This window comes from Jaculus jaculus, chromosome 16, assembly GCF_020740685.1.
Source record: "Jaculus jaculus isolate mJacJac1 chromosome 16, mJacJac1.mat.Y.cur, whole genome shotgun sequence".
NCBI lineage: Eukaryota > Metazoa > Chordata > Mammalia > Rodentia > Dipodidae > Jaculus > Jaculus jaculus.
Window position 1 is genome coordinate 25,504,977 of NC_059117.1, and position 15,322 is coordinate 25,520,298.

Here is a 15,322-nt window from a genome sequence, read left to right on the forward strand (position 1 = left end):
AATGACAAAACAAGGGTGGGTGGCAAATAGTCAAGAGAGCTCTCATGAGGGAGCCTTTGGAACAGGAGGATGAAAGGTCTCAGGGAAGGAGGAGGAGCAGGGCTTGTTACTATCATGGAAGCAAGGTTAAGTGGTACCCTATTGCAAGAGGCCCTCAAGTGTCTCAGTATACAGCAGTTACCCTTTTCAGATGCAGAATTATCAACAACAGTAAATTACAAATGCTTTTCCAATGACTTCTTTTATTGGTGAGAAGAAAAGCGAGGAAGGTCAAAGGAGCCCGGTGAAGACTATGTAGGCTCTATACCTTTGATTCTGATTTCTGAAAGGAGAGATCTAAAAGTGATTGCAATCATTTCAGAACAGACATTAACAGATATGAAAGAGACCAGAGAAAAGAATGGCATTTTCCAACAAGAAAACAAAATTAATTTGTTCTTGGCTGCAAATATTTTTTCAATTAGAGTTTGGGAACATGAAGGAAAGAAACTTTAGAGCTGCTCAGACAGTACCTTATTGGAATAAAAGATGAGTTTATACCACTATGAGAAATATTCTGGCATTTCCTAAAAGCAAAAGAAAATATTCTGAAATCTTCCCAAGACTGTTCCAACCTTTTTCAGTTGTGTTCGTTGAGTAAGCCCAGGCCTTTGCTGAGTCAGACTGCGTGCAGCAGACCCATTTACCATCTGGATCTCTACATTCTGTGTGGATGCCACAGACAGCCCTGAACCGAAAGACAGAAGGCTCTGCACCCTCCTCCCCCACACTCACAGTAATGCCAGAAGCAGCTGGCTTTGCACAGCCCCCCCCCCACTACCCCTTTGATATTGGCCTGAATTCTTTTTACACCCCTCCTGATATTATTAAGCTCTTAATTCTTCCTCTCAACATTCTCATTTTATAGGTTTACAAAGAAAACCCAAGGAAATCTGCAAAATTCATTATCAAATAAGAGTCGGAGTGTTTTGAAATTAACTGACACAACACCCAGTGATTTTAACTTTTTAGTTCTGCTTCTAATTCACCAAACCCACAGGAATTTAAAAAAAAAAAAAAAAACTACGTAGAAAGCTGGTCAAAGGCTTTATTTTCTCTTCCTCAATGTTTTTCTTTTATTTATTTCAATTTTGGCTATTTCAAAGAGCTCAAATATAAGTGGCTCAATTCTCTTAACTGTTCAAAGCCTGGAGCTAATAAAAGCACTCACTCTTTCTGCCCAGCCATCACTCAGGAAAGGTTACAGCAGGCCATAAACCTTACTAATTATAGTACAATATTTGGACACATGCAAGACCCTGGGGTGCTGTTTATATCCTACTCCTCAGATTAGGTTCAAAGGTTTGAAGTTCAAGGGAAGGACAAGCAAGGTGGCACAGTCTTTACTGCTGAAAACTACACCAGAAGTCAAGACAGCTAGACAAGTAGAAAGTACACTTGTCCTTCCCATTTCATGAATGATAGCATGTGCTTTTCTTTATGCCTATAACCCCCACCCCCATGAAGGTATCACCTAGCTTAATTGCAAAGTGTTCCAAATAATAATAATAATAATAATAATAATAATAATAATAATAATAATAATGGGCTCTTTGCAAATACCTGACTAATGTTAAACATTAAATAAAACACAAGGCTTTAGTCTGAGAGCTTATTACGACTGTGCTTGCTTTCCCATTCAATGGAATGTATGCAGTTATTAGATCTTGCAAACCCTTCCTGCTATCAGAACCTGTGGAAGAGGAGTCCAAGGAAAGACATCCTTGACAGTGTCACTATCACCACACAGCGAGCCCAAGAGCTGGGCTGAAACCTGACTCAAGCCCCCCAGGGAAGCAGCAGAGAAACGCGAGCTAACAATGAAGGTGGGATCGGCTCCTTTGTCATCAAGGCAGTGGACACCACACGTGCTGGTGACCCCAGCTTCTCCAGCATCCACCACAATGCCTGGGCACACATGCTAGGAAGCCCTCCTCTGAGAGAGACAGACAAGCAACAGGGCAGGACTGAGTCATAAAACAGTGCTTGTTCAGCACTGAGCTGGGGCTTCTAAAACCACTTACTCCTTGGAGAAAAAGTTACTTAATATCATTCTAAATTTCAAAATGATAAGACCTATCATTATATACCTTTGTAAATTTCCACACATCCCTAACACAACTGACCCCAATTTCTAGAGAAAAGAATATCCCTTCTCCATATAATTCCAACATTAAAATCCCAACAATGAGGTCAAAGCCAATACAAAATCATCACTGTAAATTCACTTCCAACTTAGAATCTGAGAGCCCCAATGTTCCTATTTTTAATTTTATTTATTTATTTATTTGAGAAAGAGAGGGAGGGAGGGAAAAAGAGAGAGAGGCAGAGAGAGAAAGGGTGCGTCAGGACCTCCAACTACTGCAAATGAACTCCAGATGCATGAGCCACCTTGTACATCTGGAATACATGGGTCCTGGGGAGTTGAACACGCGTTCTTTGGCTTTGTAAGCAAGTGCCTTAACCGTTTAACCATCTCTTTAGCTCCCCCCATTTTTTTTTTCAAGGTAGAATCTCACTCTAGCCAGGCTGACCTGGAATTCACTATGTAGTCTCAGGGTAACCTCAAACTCATGGCGATCCTACTACCTCTGCCTCCTGAGTGCTGGGATTAAAGAGGTGCACCACCACACCCAGCCCTGATGTTCCTAGTTTCTAAATGAGGCTCTGCACTGGGAATTACTAAGCAAAAATATTGAATAAAATAATGAAATATGATTGTAGATATTTTTCAGTGGTTATGATGAGAAATAAAGATTTTTCATTGACAAAGAATTTATTAACCTCCAGTTTTAAATCCTCTTAATTAAGGAAAAAAAATCATTCACCACTTCATTATTTTCCATTTATTTAGAGGTTTTCTTATAGAAAACGCTAATTTATGAACAATTTCTAACTTTAAAAGCCCTTGTATTCATTCAAAAAGGGATTTATTTAGCATATGCTTAATATAGGAAACTAAAATAAATTTAATTTGTTTAAAGAGGAAATATAAATGAAAGATATATGAAACAAAGGAAAGGAGAAGAAGCTGGAGTTAGGTATAATATCCCAAATATATTTCATACACTTCTACATATTGCAAATGATGGCTCAGAACTGGCGTTAACTTTACCTAAAGAAAGGAAGAGGGAGAAATGTGAGCTCTGACAACTCTGACAAGCATCTCTAGGTCCACAGATAAAAACCTTGAGCTAGCAAAAGAGAAGCAGAATGACACCAGATACAGATATCAGAGGACAGTTTTCCCTCCTCCCCTGAATCAAGTTGCCCTGTGAGCTTGCTTGGGAAGACAGGAGGGTGTGGGTGGAAAGGGACAAGGCAGGCGACATCAGGTAAAGAGGAAGCTCCTCAACCTCATTTCAAGAGCTGAAGCTTGGCTTGGGTTAAGCATAATTGGCCTTTGCAGAAGATGCTACTCGAAGCCGGGCATGGTGGCACATGCCTTTAATCCCAGCACTTGGGAGGCAGAGGTAAGAGGATCACCATAAGTTCAAGGCCACCGTGAGACCAGAGTGAGTTCCAGGTCAGTCTGGGCTGGAGCAAGATCCTATCTCAAGAAAAGAAACGAAATGAATAAAAGGAAAAGAAGATGTCACTTGGGAAAAATGGATTTCCTCCCTCCCTTCTATCCCCTCCTCCCTTCCTTCCTCTATAATTAAGTTTGAGGTACTGGGGGTCAAACACAGAGCCCCTAGAACCACTAAACTACATATCCTGAGCCTTCTATGATTATACTTTAAACAACAATTTAATAATCGTCGATAAGATTAGGTCCATTAAATAAGGCAAAGAGGCACAAGAAAACGTATTAAAATTTTTCTGCATATGCGAGGCAGGCAAGCATAGAGATAGCTTAGCAGCCTGGAATACCACTTGGCTTAAGCTACACACACACTCCTTTTCCAAAAGTAAACCTAGCAATCTGTATACACCCCACTCCAATCACTGAAATAGATCTCTTCACCTTTAGCAGTCTTTTTGATGACTCCCTTTTGTGGTTTGTTTCCATTCAAACATGTCCCCAAATGTATCTATGAACAATAGGCAAGGTGCTGTTTGAAGTCTGAACTAATTTGAGGTATATGGTCAATAAAATCAACTATCTTCTGATTGAGCTTTTAGGGTAAAACTTACTCAGCTCATGCTTATACATCATTGCTATAAACATATGATTAAAATCAGATGGATTATGGGAAAGTACATGTGCAATGAACAAAGGCCTACACAAGCCAAGCCTGTTAATCACAACAAAATTAGCCACCAACTCTTCCTTCTCCTGGACTCCATAAAGGAAGCCCCGGGCAATAAGTGATGTTCTGGGACATCACAGCTCAAGTAGCCCATGGCTCCCTTGCAGTATACAATGTACTGTCTCTTTAACAAGCTGCTTACTGTTTTGCTATGTATATGTGGCTTTCCAATTCTTTGAAGCAGACACCAAGAACCTGGAAACATCCAGAGAGCACAGCAACCATACTATGTATTTAAGTATGTTAAATATCTGTGATACATATACAATACATATTTCAAATATTAAAAAGGTATTATGCCTAAAAATAGATTGAGCTCTCCTAATGTTTACTAAATGAGTTCTCACCTATGTATGTCTTTCATCACAGGTAGTGGAAATGTGAGGGATTGGAGCTGGGGATGATTTACCCCCTGGGGACTGAGTGTGCCCACAGTTTTGCACTTTCAGCATATTGTAAAAACTTGCAGGGCATATGGGCTTGGCTAAGTAGATTTCCAAACAAGATTATCTCATTTTAACTAAACTCATTTACAAAATGGGTAAATGGCTTTAACAGATCCATGCAAATAAAACATGGATTAAGGGTAATACCAATTATGTAAGCACAAGCAAACAAACAAAAATCAGTAAATTTGACACTTGTATGGCTTTACTTTGATCATTCATATGCTACTGGTAAAAAAGTAAGATTTAATCAGACCTGAAAAAAAAGACAAAATACACAATTTGACAAGGATGAAATAACCAACGAGACTATCTGAACTATCCATTATCATTAGTGAAGAAATGAGTTCTAAATATATCTTGTGTACTAAATATCAGCTATTAAAAAGCAAATATAAAAACAAACTTTAGGTGAAACTTGAAACTACATACTTTAGAATGGCTCTATTTGTTGTACATAAACTAAAGAATGATGATGATGATGTAAAAGATAAAATACTTGGAAAAGAACCTACAAATCCCACTATCTAAAGACCTAAGTTACAGTTAAAACTATGAAACATATTTAATCACACTGCTCTTAGTAAAATCATTTCTATGATTGATTATCTTAGCTTTACCACATTCTATTAAAGTATGTGTTTTAGCAATTGATATTGTACAAAATAGCAAGGAATGATATGTAGATTCAAATTGTGAATAAAATACATTGTTCATCATATATCATAAGTACATTCTCAAATTTTTTGCAAACAGTGTTTTACTACTGCAGAAGATGCTTTAGGAATTGTGTAAATCAGGTGTCTGGAATATACTTGGATAGGTATTTGGAAAGCAAACATTCATGGGCAATCACAAGCACCATGCCTTTGCTTACCTTTCCCATCTTTACAAAATTCCTGAATCTTCATCTCTGCCATGGTAAGTGTATTTTTACAATATGCAAGGTCTAGGTAATTATATATTTTCATCAATCACTAAGAAAACTGTCATAAGGAATAGCAATTATCCTTTGTACACCAAGAAGGTTCCAAAACCACTACAAAGCAACAATACAATGTAACATGCCCAGATTAACTTCTTAGTAGGAATTGCCTTAGCATAATTCATATGATATTTAATGTGTGGCCTTTCATTTTAAGCCCCCTTCTGATGAGAATCTCCGCTACATCTTTTCAGCCCTTTCAAAATGCTGTCTCCCCTGCATGGGGCTCCCATAGACTAAATTCGTCACCTGCTCCCTGCTTTATTAACTCAATCATGAATACATTAGATACTGAGTCCCTTGAGCAAAGGCCACATGTAGCCAATTTTCAGCGCCTCATTCAGGCCAGAGCCTTATCCTTGAGCTTGTTTGCTGTTTTCCAGAGGCCAGGGTCAGACAACAGCTGAAGACAATGAGGTAAGGTTAGAGCAGATGAAAGGGAGAAAGCAGGGGAAAAACGAAGCCCAGAATGGGCTTCACAAATGCATGCTGTAAAACGCCAAGCTCTCTTCTTCTTCCCACATCTCCACTGATCAAACTACCCTGGAAACTGATCTTTTGGGAACTAGGAAGTGCAGATAAGAGCCAAGGTTCACAGAAGAGAAAAACAGCTCTTGCCAGGTCACAGGTCACAGCCGCAGGAGGGGAAACTGATTGAATGAACAATAGTCTACTCTAAGGACGCGGGACTTCTGATCTGGCCTAAATGTTAAAAGTCAACATGACAAACCCATTTAATCAGCAGGGACATGCAAAGGTAAATGAAACCACAATAATACTTCCAAAATACATGTAATAGGTTCATATTCATAAAATCCCTCTAGTGTTTCTGAATGTTTAATGCAATGACTATAAAACTGTTATGGTAGAATTTAGAAACCTACTCTTTTCACCTGTCAAATAAAAGTACGATGATAATAATCATCCTATATTTTTCTTCATTTTCATTAAATAGCAAAAGTTACATACAATTATCTCAGCACTCCATGGCATAATATAATCAAAGAAAATCCTACACAAAGAGTCCTTACTATCCAAACCTGTCTACTTAAACAATTCTCTCCGGTAAATTTAACATGGATATTTGACTCATGAAATCATCTTTTGAGTAACATTAAAAAATAATTTAAGATTTCAGGAAAAAAATATATCAGAAAGAAGATCAAAGTCATGAAATGTTGACAAACATCACAGACACTTTCCAACAGCCTTGCCTAAACCTTTAAAAAATCTTCCTTTTCAAAGCACATGCAATAACCATTCTCATTTCAGTTGAGGCTTTCTGCTTCAGTGTGACAATAATTCCTGACAGAACAACTTAAAACAAGAAAGGTTTATTTTGTCTCACAGTTTCCATCATAATAAGGAAGGCATCGGAGAGTGGCTCCTACCTGCAAAGCAGGAGCATGAAGTGAGAGCTATTCACACCTTGGTAGACCAGGGAACAAAGAAAGCAGCACCAGGGGTCGAGAATAATGGTCAGAGGTCTGCCCTGGATGACAACACTTTCTTCAGCTAGCTCCCACTTCCCAAAGGCTATATTCCAAAACAGCAACACCAGCCAGGGAACAAGCCTTCAAAACATGACACTTCAGATTCAAATAATATCATCAACTCAGAAAATGACAGATATAGGTAAATGCAGACAGATATCTTGAAATAAAGTATTACTTAAAACACATAGAAAACTTCAGTATGAGAAGAGTTAAGATTATATCTAGGGGCTGGACAGATAGCTCAGTGATTTAAGCACTTGCTTGCAAAGCCAAAGGACTTGGGTTTGATTCCCCAGTACAGGAGTAAAACTAGATGCACGGTAGTGCATTCATCTGGAAGTTGTTTGCAGTGACAGGAGGCCCCTGTACGCCCCATTCATATTCTCTCCCTTCTTTCAAATAAATAAATAAAAATATTAAAGAAAAAAAAACACCCTATCTAGGTTAGGAGCTAAAAGGATTCTATGACTGTCGTGACCTGCACAAGCCTAACACAGTTCACGTGACAGAGGCTTTGCAGTTAAGCAGAGAAAAAGCACAGTTCAAGGAGGATGCCAGCTCCAGGGAGAGAGGTTTCATTCCCAGGATTGGGAAGTGAAGGATGGAAGCACTTTCATTTTAAGCCTTTTGAAGGTTAAAAGCAAAATTTAACAAGGAATGTCAGAGTTTAGCATTTCAGGGAAATACAAATCAAAGCGACAATGACTCCATCTCATATCCATTTTCAACCTCCCCCCCCACCCACGCCGCCTCCCTGGGCAAGAGCTCTGCCTTGCTTCCTTCTCTTGAGTTCAGCGCTTCTCAAACCCCATCTTGCTTCCTTGGGCAAAAAGTATGTCTTCCTTCCTTTCCTGAAGGCCTACTTCTCCTAAAGCTCTTCCGCCTAAAAGCTTTAAGCTATAATAAAATCTTGCTGAACCTTATCTACTGGTCTGTGGATTTCATTCTTCAAATTCATAAGACAAGGATCTGGGGGCACTCCCAAGTTATCAGTGCACTGGTGTATGTTAGCACATTGGCAGAAGAACCCCCAAATTCCTGTATCAACAGGACCTTTGTTCACAGGTAGCTTGACACATGACCATGAGTAAACAGAAGAAGGCAAGGCCTTCTGCCTTGCAGGGGCAACAAACCAGCCTCCCTGTCACTTGCTGTGGAGCAGACCATTCATCCACCTAGCACAGGACCGGGTTAGCACAAACAGTAAATGCCAGGTAAGCTATCCCTGGCTACTTGAAAGAAAAGTCTTTCAAAAAAAAAAAAAAAGTCAACTGTTTCCTTTGAAAAGAATTATCAACATAATTGACTCACAGCAGACTTTCCCAAATTCTGTTCTGTGGATGTTCTTCTGGGAAGTTGTTAATACTGAGAGAGACAGAGAGAGAGGGAGGGAGAGAAAGAGACACACACACACACACACACACACACACACACACACACACACACGGAATCTTTTTAAACGTCTACAGTTTTCTTTACTGGAGGAGTTCCCAGGGTGGTGGTTATGCCAATCTGCACTGGGAATCTCCCCAGAGGGGAATGAAGTCATCATGGAGGTGTTGGGAAAGGTTTGTTGAGGAATTTAACTCCAACCAGGTCAGTATTATGTTATTTTCTTTTTACTTTTCTTTCCTGTTTGTTGCTCTAGCCCAGGCTGACCTGGAATTCACTATGTATTCTCTGGGTGACCTCGAACTCACATCGATCCTCCTCCTACCACTGCCTCCAGAATGCTGGGATTAAAGGTGTGCTCCACCACAGCAGGTTCTCCTGGTCTTCTAAATAGATGTTTGATTTTCAAAACAGGACTATTTAGCTATTACCATTATACGATACATAGATGAAGAAACTATGAGGAAAAGTAGTAATAAAGCAGGAACATGAACCCACATATGATTCCAAAGTGTGCTTTCCACTCTTCCTTCACTTCATTCATTCATTCATTCATTCATTCACTAACCTAGTAAACATTAACTGTGTAGGTCACTGCTAATTAGTATTGTGTTCCAGTAATAATACTGAGAATTTTAACCATCCTTTTCACCAATTTTCTATTTTTAAAAGGCCTTCATGAGTTGCAAGAAAAACAACAAATGCCTATTCTTCTTGTCTGTGAAATTCACTTTGTGTAAATCAAAGCAGATTTTAAAAGAGAAGGCTATAAGGCAAGTCATGGAGGAAAAAACACTCTAAATATTTATGAGACAATTTGAAGGGGCAGTTTGATCTTGAGTAAAAATAATGCTAATTTCTTAAATTTTATACCCGCAAGTGCAGGAAGTTGTCATCATTCATATACTTAGCTAGTGCTTTATCTAGCATCTCTTGGTGAGTATATGGTAACGGGCATTAAGATGAGACCATCTATCCTGATCTTTGCTGTATCCCTAGCAACGAAAGAGTGGTATGAGGAAAGACCATGCAGTGAAGGCTTTCAACAATCCTATGCGAGCCAATGCACATATAAATGGAAGCATATACTCTATGACCTTTTGCATGTCCTTTCTGAGACCACCACGGTGGTCTCATTGCCTTCATGTCACATGACTACTAAGCAATGGGAATGCACCTAACCACAGTTCCACACCCCCAAGGGACAGAGAAGTTTTAAGAAGAAAACTAGTTAAGAAAGAGTCCATTGAAGTAATATAAGGCACAAAGGATCCCCAGCTGAAAATAGACCACACCAGAAAAGAGATCTGCAGTATCTTTCACTCTGACCAACCAAAGTGGAAAAGACAGGACTCAAGAAGGTCCAGCTTCCCTCCCATTGTACCAGTCCTTCTTCCCGACCTTCCTCTTCCTTACGTAACACAATAAAGGCAAGGACGTCTACCAATGGGAACGCACAAGATTTCTCAATGCTGTATCTTGCAAATTATGCTCTCTGCATCCTATCTTTGCCCTCTCAAAGATACAATAGTGATCACAGGCCCTGCTCATGTTTTATTCCTTCACCAAAGCAAGCTCGGCATGTACACAATGTGAGCATATCCTAAATGCTGGTCATAGGATATTTGTTAGTACTGCATAGGTAATTTTTTTTTTCCCCAAGAGGCAGCAGCTGCTTTTTGGCAGCTCCCTGCACATCAAATTGTCTCTCCCCAGGGTTCTTGCAGCCTGATGAGCCCGGGTTCAGGTTCTATCCACCCGGCACAAGGTTTGTTTGCCTTGTTTTGGAAGAAAGGTATCATTCTAGCCCGGGCTGACCTCGAACTCACAACAATCCTCCTACCTCAGCCTCCCATGTTTACTGGGATCAAAAGTGGGAACCACTGAGCCCTGGTGACATGTGAGGGCTTGATTTGAACTACATGCAGGAGCCTAGGCATCCACTTTGTTGCCACAGTAAAAGTTGGAGATGTGGGTTTGGATGGCAGATGTGGTGGCAGCTTTAGGGCTCACAGCGGAGGCAAAGTGGTTCTGGAGTTGGCAACGGCACAGATCTCTGGTCAGACTGGTCCTGTGGGGGTGGTTCTAGGCAACGTGTATGGAAATTGTGCCCAAGGCATGCTTTCATGTCCCTCAAGGAATCTACAAATCAGCTAATATCCCACTGTAACTCCTACGTAAGCCTACGCATGGAGGGTGGAATCTGCTATCTGCATCAATGAACCTGAAGGACACCAGACTTTAGAAAACAAAGGTTTTTATTTATTTATTTACTTATTTATTTGAAAGGGAGAAAGACACCGACGATACAGAGAGAGAATGGGCACTCCAGGGCTTCCAGCCACTGCAAATGAATTCCAGACGCATGTTTGTCCTTGTGCATTTGCTTATGTGGGACCTGGGGGAATCTAACGAAGATCATTGGGCTTTGCAGGCCAGTGCCCTAACTGCAAAGCCATCTCTCCAACCTCCAAAACAAAGGCTTATAAGCTGTTCAAGATCTTCGTCAGTGGAGCTAAACATTCCTGAGCCCATCTCCACTGCTCACATCCTCACATCCCTCCATTTGCACTGGAGTGTGCAGGGATATTAAACCAATCTCTTGGTCTGGTCAGGATTATCACAACATAAAAGGCACTATAGGTTTCTCCTTGGGTCCTAATAGCAAGTGGGAAATAAAAGCTGTCTGTGGGCTGCAGAGACGGCTTAGCAGTTAACGTGTTGGCCTGACCAGCCTAAGTACCAAGTTTCAATTCCCCAGCACTCATGAAAGCCAGATACATGGATGGCACATGTGTCTGGAGTCCATTTGCAGTGGCTGGAGCACACACTGTCATTCTCTCTCTCAAAGAAAAAAAAAAAATTAAGCCTTTCAGGGGGTGACAACCTCTCTGCAAGAACACACCTCTCTCCTTCACCTCTCTCCAGAAGAGAAGAGGAAACACAAGGAGGGGCACCTGGTGCAGAGCCCCAATGCTCCATGTACGTGAAGTGCCCAGGTTGCTATAAACTCACCACGCTTGTTAGCCATGCACAAACGGTAGTGTTGTGTGTTGACTGCTCCACTGCCCTCTGCCAGCCTACAGGAGGAAAAGCAAGGCTTCCAGAAGGTTTTTGTTCCTCCAGGAGGAAGCAGCTGTAATGACAACCTGATTAAGATGAGTAGGGAATGATCCCAATAAACACATTTTGGGTTAAAAAAAATAAGCTGTCTTGTTAGACTAGATCTGATGAGGAATGGGAGATTTTGACAACCATCAAAAGGAGGCCTCTGAGTCTGAACTATATGACCTGAAAGTTTACATCCTGAAGCCTTACCCCTTACCCTCCGCAAACCCCAACCTCAGAATGTCATGATATTTGGAGGTTTGGAGGTAAGGCCCTTATATGAGTGATTAAGCTAAACTCCATTAAGATGGACCCTAACTCAATCTGGCTGGTGTCCTTATGAAGAGTAAATTTAAAGACAGAGACCAAGGGATGCACGCGCATGGAAGGAGGGTTATGTACAGACACAGAGGAAAGGTTACCCTCTGTGAGACCATGAATAGCAACGTCAAGACCAGCTCTGATGTGGGACAATCAGAATTACCTTCTGTGACATTTCACTATGGCAGCCCAAGCACCTTGGCATAGGAGCTTAGAGGGCATTCCTTGGGTGTGGAATAAAGGAAGCGGGTTCCAGACTTCATTCCACCATTACCAGAAGGGATCTTACATAAGTAATTAAATCAACCTTGAACTTACCGGTGCACTCCTTACCCTGATAGTCACTCTTTAGACTGCTACCTAAACTCCTAAAGCACCCCACATTTCTCACACCAGGGCAATTGTGCATTGTCTTTCCTGCACTGAGATGGTGAGCCTTGACTGTCAAGGTGATGTGATATGGAATCAGCATGAAAACACCTATTGGTAGGGCTATGCAGACATTTCCAGAAGGATTTAATGAAGAGGGAGGGAAGGCCCACAGTGATTGTGAGTTGGGGTCCCAGACTGACAAAGATAAAAAGGCATCATCTCTCTGTGCTCCCTGACAGCAGACACAAGGTGACCAGCTACCCCATGCTCCTGTCACCTTATCTTCCCTGTCAAGGTAGACCGGAGCCTCAAGCTGGGAGCCACAATTGCTTTGGTCAGGTGTTTTGTCACAGTAATGTCAAAGTAACTAATCCATATACTCTTCATTTGATTGCCTCTCTCAGCCTGTTGAGAATGAATCTGTCTCTGAGAAGCTAAAGAAATGGCAATCTGACAAGCATACAGTTGGATTTGAAGCCAGTAGATTCGATGACTTCCAAGGTTCACTGCCACACCAGTTCATCTCCACGATACATGTGTGTCAAGGTAGCTATTTTTTTCCCCACCCAATTATCATGCAAGCTAGTCTAGGATAAATATATAATATCAGAATTATTAAGGGAGAGTTTTTCCCATCAATCACCATATGATCTAATACAAGCTATCCAAAACTAAGCTTACGTCTAAGGAACAAAAGAAGTGAAGTAAACCTATGCGACTACCACAAGACTTCAGAATGAGGCTTGTATCCAAGGTCACAGCAAACACTAACACCAACTTTCCTTTCATGCCAGAACTGAAAGCAAGCACCCCAGAGGGCTAACTCTGGTTGTGATGGTTAATTTTAAGTATTAACTTGCCTGAGTCAAGGCGTACTCAGATAGGTAGTAAAGCATTATTTCTGCGCATGTCTATAAAGGGGTTCCTAGGGGAAATTAACATTTGAACCGGTGGAATGAATAAAGAAATGTCCTCGTTTAATGTGGGTGGACACTGTCCAATTGGCTGAGAGCTCACAAAAGACAAAACGCAGAAGAAAAGGTAATTTTACATGCACTCACGTGTGTGTACTCTGTCTCTCTCCTCTTACTCAGGAACGCCATTCTTCTCTTGTCAACAGACATCAAAATTCAGGTTCTCTATCTAACCTTTGAATTCCAGTGGTCCCAGATTCTTAAGCCTTTCCTCTTGGACTGAAGGTATACCAGCGGGTTGCTCATTCTGAAGCCTTTGGCCGCGCACTGAGTCACACGACTGACTATCCTCGCTTGTCATTTTGCAGATGGCCTGTCATGAGGCTTTTCAGCCTCCAAAGTCATATGTGTGTTTGTGTATGTGTGTGTGTCTAAACATCTCTCTCTCACACACACACACGTTACATGTGTGTGGCTCTGTCTTTCTGAAGAACCCTGACTAATTTCTAATTAACACATTGGTTCATTCCAGGAAGTGAATTTATATATGACTTCATATCCTTTCCTTTTATCTCTTTTATAGCTGTCAACAATGAACATTATTACAATGACAAAAGAGTCATGTTCACTCAGGGAAAAAAAAAAAACCCAAAGATTATTATTCCTAAATTCTAACTGAATACTGCCACATTCATACTGCCCTCACCACACCCCCCCCCCAAATGTGGAGGCCATGCTTCCTGTGCGGATGGGCAAAGCAATTATAGGCACATGGAGAGAAATAAGAGAGAAAGAGGAGTGTGGCTATCAGTCCGTCAGGGAGGTGTTCGGAAGAGGCAGAAAATCAGCCAAACCTTGACAGGTTACAAAATATACTGAGAGAGAAAATAAAGTCTTTTCTTCTCTCGCTGGGTGATAACCAGAGGGCTGAAAGGAGTATGAAGAAACATCATTCATATATATGGTGTAAACAACTCAGTCAAGTACTGGGACTGCTGCCTATTTCAAAATGGTGTTACTGGTAGGAAACACGAAGGGCTGAGTTTCCTGCCAGCTCTTCCAGAAGGGAGAGCTGTGACTCGTTTACAGGGCTTCGGAGACAGAAAACTGCCCCAGAGCAGGATGGATGTACAGAACATGACTTCAAAGGCTACCACTTAACTCCCCTGGGAACTCTTAAGCACTTACCACATAACTGCCCAGAAAAACTACAGCAGACACCTACCAGCATGAACTCGGGCTGCGTCCTGCCACTAGCAATTTAGTCAATACGTTTTTGGTGAAAGATATCGAACAACTCAGACTGCGGCGCGAGTGCATCCAATCTCAGCCCATTAATCACTGCACTGAGTGTTCATCTGAAAGCGGGTATGTAATTATACAGAGAACCAAGAAAACCAGGCACGACCCACACAAATAAGGTAAAGGAAGGAAATGTCTTCGTTCCTACTCTGTCTGCATGTCGTCCGTGTGTGTTTGCTAGCTCCTGGAAAGCCTGGCAGAGGATCACACTGCTGCGTTCACAACGCAGCATCGCCGGCTGGCAGTGAGAGAGCGTGGTCCGCACACAATCCTTCTGGGTCACTTCTTCAAATGCACAATGGGAACAGTGCCTGTATTCTGAGATGCTTCCTCAGAAAGATGCAACTCTGTTAGAGTACCTGTGCAATGACCTTGACAGATATATCCTGGTAGAATGTGCTGGGCCTGCCAAGAGGGCAGAGCAAGTGATTAAAAGCTCAGTGGGTTTGGGTGAGAATTTCTGCTTCATCCCTTCCAGATATGGAAATGTGAGCAAGTGAACCTCTCAAAGTCTTCCTTTCCCTAGCTTTAAGATAAGGGGACTAGTGGGGCTGGAGAGATGGCTTAGCGGTTAAGCGCTTGCCTGTGAAGCCTAAGGATCCTGGTTCGAGGCTCGGTTCCCCAGGTCCCACGTTAGCCAGATGCACAAGGGGGCGCACGTGTCTGGAGTTCGTTTGTAGAGGCTGGAAGCCCT

General features: G+C 41.5%; 1 protein-coding gene and 1 pseudogene across 5 annotated transcripts in view; one reads left to right on the forward strand and one right to left on the reverse strand.

The window, feature by feature from the left end:
• LOC123455345 overlaps positions 1-11,753 on the forward strand; it is a 33,770-nt pseudogene extending 22,017 nt beyond the window's left edge.
• Dock4 (dedicator of cytokinesis 4) overlaps positions 1-15,322 on the reverse strand; it is a 478,789-nt gene that overhangs the window by 312,212 nt on the left and 151,255 nt on the right. The gene's annotated exons all lie outside the window — the stretch shown is intronic.